This window comes from Nannobrachium achirus (genome assembly GCF_963921795.1).
Source record: "Nannobrachium achirus genome assembly, chromosome: 6".
NCBI classification, from domain to species: Eukaryota; Metazoa; Chordata; class Actinopteri; order Myctophiformes; family Myctophidae; genus Nannobrachium; species Nannobrachium achirus.
Genome location: NC_137815.1, coordinates 65,589,271 through 65,593,203, shown reverse-complemented (window position 1 = coordinate 65,593,203; position 3,933 = coordinate 65,589,271).

Below are 3,933 nucleotides of genomic sequence, written 5' to 3'. Positions count from 1 at the left end.
TTTTTCGCGATGTTTCCGGCAGAGCAGGCCTCTCATTCTGTGGACCTTAAATGACCAAACTAATAGATAAAACAGAAATAAAAAGTGCGGCAGAACATCACAGGTCCTCTCCCATTTTGAGGGACTGGATCCCCGGCTAGTAGGACACACACACAGGTAGGTGTAGGACAGACAGACGGGTGGTTGTCTCTCTCTGTAGGACAGATATGGCCACAAACAACTTGGGGAAGTGACTCGCAGCCTGGTGGCCGTTGAGGGTATTGCAAGTGGGGCCCTGAATAATTGGCAAAAAAAAACACCCAAAAGATTTTGACAATATTAATATATAATTAATTAAATTAATAAAACAAAATTCAAGGTATACAACACAAGGCATTCTGAGCTTGTAGATTGGCTATTTTCACTATTGCTATTGTGAAGAAATGTGGCATTCGGTTATGAAGGGAAAAAACCTGAAAAAATAACTGCAAAAATATTGAAATATGGAGGTAATAGGTTTCTGTCCGAATGCCACGATATACTCTTAAGAACAGACAGACAGTGCCTGTGGGACAGATAGACAGACAGTATCTTCATTCTATTTTAAAGAGTAAAATGTTATTAGATTAAAACCGTGATTTGACATTTTAGTGTCATTTTTACACCATTCAACCGAAGGCTCGAGTGCTCTGTGACTTCTGACTGGCTCTCGCATCACAGGGGTCAGTTGTGATTGGCTCTCGCATCAGAGGGGGACAGTTGTGATTGGCTGACAATGGCAGCTGTTTGTACGTACATACGTACGTACATTGTTTTTTTAATCTTCTCGTGGTGAGTTTGTTTTTGTACTCACGTTGTCATTGTTATTGTTTTTTAATTCCCCTTCCAAGGTTGTCGGTTTAATTCCCAGTATATCTGTCTGTATGGGCTGTGATACAGTGGCACTAGTAACTGTTTGCATTTAGTTTTAAAGGGGGTTAGATTTAAACGTGGTGCAAGTGATATTTCTTTGTTAAAATAGTTGTTAAATAGCTCTATTGTGATAGTACTCATTGCTAGGGAGTGTCTGTTCAGTAACGGCAGTTTTCTTGTCTGTCCAGCTCTTTAACAAACAGAGAATGTGTTTTTTTAAGGTTGTGATGGCAATTTTATCCAATCAATAGAGAGAATTCTACAGGATAAACGAGAAATTGTAAGCGATGACAAAAAGAAGTTGGCAGCCTCAAAGAGCTGGAGAGTCACAGAGACCCTTGTCCACCTACTGAACAAACACATTATAGCTAGAATTACTATCACTATATAGAACCTTTTAACAAAAACGTTTTTTGTTTTAATTAATAAATATCCCCTTTAAAGTTGCTAAAAGTAGTTTTCTGCTGACATAATCAGGAAAAAGGCAATTGCTTTTTTATTTTATTTTTATTATTATATTCAGACGGCTAACAATGCTCCCTAAAACAATCTAGTCTCTGTGGCTCTTCTAGGAGCCGCAGTCTGCCTCCAAAACTATTATTTTATCTGTAAGAAGCTCTGTCACTAGCAGCTCATCGGTGCATGAACCAGCCGACCCGGGGCTAAAAGGATTGACAGACTGGTCTAACCAATCCGAACAAGAGGTGACCCTGATTGGTCGCTTATTGGGCAGGCCAATGACAGAACTTCTCACAGATAAAAAATAATAGTTTGGAGGCAGATTGTGGCCCCAGGAAGTGTCACAGAGACAACATTTCTTTAAGAAGCACGGTTAGCCGTCTATAATCAAATAAAAATAAGCAATGGCTTAAGTCAGCAGAAAGATAACATATAGCAACTTTAATAGCATAAATGTGACTAAATGAGACAACAGGACATGAATTGTAGTTACTACTGATTGCCACAGGAGGACAGAACCACCACCAGTGTGACACTTGTGTTGGACTGTGGTTCTGGACCCAGAAATGATGACCTCGCGTTGATTGGTTTTGGTCCTACCATCATAACAAGATTAGTTGGTACACACCATGGTTGTATAGTACTTGTTGGTTAACATAACTAGTACGTAGTTCTTTATGTTACTGGTTGGTTAACTAGTAAGTAGGGCTGTCACAGTTATTACTTAATCGTCTAATCGCAATTATTATTGAATCGTCATAATCGTTTCCATGTTGAGAAATGTTAATATAGTTACACTTTCCAAAAGTAGTGGAAATAAATGGCAGATCTGCAAGCTCACAACGTGTCGCGAGCTTGTAGATCGGCTAAATCCACTATAAATGTTCTTTTTTTAAGTGTAAAATTGTCAAATATGTCAGTAATTTCTTTGTATATTTAATTTATGTGTCACGATTGCCATGTGCAACTTCAAAGCCTAAAAGCCAAACAGAAATGTAATTGTCTAGGACAAATACACAATTAAATCGCTAAGCGCAATTATTTGAGTCACAATTAATCGTCATGTAAAATGTCATAATCGTGACAGCCCTACTAGTAAGTAGATAATTTACTATGTTACTGGTTGGTTAACTTGGCCAGTAGTGTAGCTAGTTCACTATGTTACTGGTTGGCTGAAGGCATACTACTTTACCCTGAGTTTACATAAAACAATAAATACATTACCCATAATTTCCCTCTACAGCAGCAGTTATCAGCCACAGGAGGAGTGTGGTGATATTTACCTGCAGAAGGTCCTCTCGTTGTATTTTGGTGTCTTGGTAGACCGGGGACGTTTTACCAAAATAGAACACAAAAATACAACAAGAGGACGGTGTATTTCTGCAGGTAAATACCACCACACTACTCCTGTGGCTGATAACTGCTGCTATAGTGCAGTGGTTCTCAACCTTTTCAGGCTGCAACCCCCAAAATAATCATATTTTAACTGGGGACCCCTCACCCTGACTAGCACTAATAGTTGAGGCATTATATTTTGTATAACACGGTTCTATTGTGAAAATAGCCGATCTACATGCTCACAACACCTCGCAACGCGAGGCGTTGTGAGCATGTAGATCGGCTATTTTAACAATTTCTGCTTCTAATATTTGACAATTTGGCCAATGTTTAATTTGTCATTTTAGAGGTATAAAAAGTCCTTAAATTGTCACTTTAGAAATGTGCAGATACCCTCTATACACTTAAACTTTGTTGTTTTTTTTACTGTTGAGTGAGAAAACAATGTTGCACATTAAGTTGATCATCTGGGGACCCCTCAAAATACTTTGGGGACCCCCTGGGGGTCCCAACCCACAGGTTGAGAACCACTGCTATAGAGGGAAATGACAATCTATTTTATCGCCCTCTCTCTGTCCCAGAAATACTTTAGCAGGATCTATCAACTGTAAACATGGGAAGCGTACCATGTCGCACCATAGTGGCGCTGCATCCTAAATTCCTAGAAATGAAGCATCTTTGATATAACCTTGGCCAGGTGGAGGGAGGGTCCATACCCTGATTGGTGCCATCCGACAGGTGGCGGGGGGGGCAAGGGTCATTTTCTGATTGGTGGATCACAGTCTTGTCACCAGCATCCTCTGTACATAATGCTATCATAATTGTATTTACGCTTTGAAGAAAAACAAAACAAATTAATTGTTTTTATTAATTGTTCCTCTTGTGTTTTTATTTTATTTAATTTAACGTAATTTTTTGTTTGTTTTGTTAAGATAAGTCATGTATTATACAATATAGAATTGATTTAAAACTAAACCAAAGTGTCAGTAAGACCTTCTGTCTTCTATGTAAGTAGGCGTGTCTGCATCAGTAACCAGCAAAATACTCCCAACTTTATTTTTATAATTCTTTGGTTTAATTTTTCTTTTGTTTTTTATTTGTTTTTTGTAAATGAGCTGTTTTTCATGTTTTATTTTATTTTTATTTTTTTGCATGATCTAAAAAAAACTGTAAAAAAAAAAAAAAAGCTTGTTTCTGAGATTTCATCTGTAGCTGAGCTGCACCCAAAACAAATCAAAAAGTTTG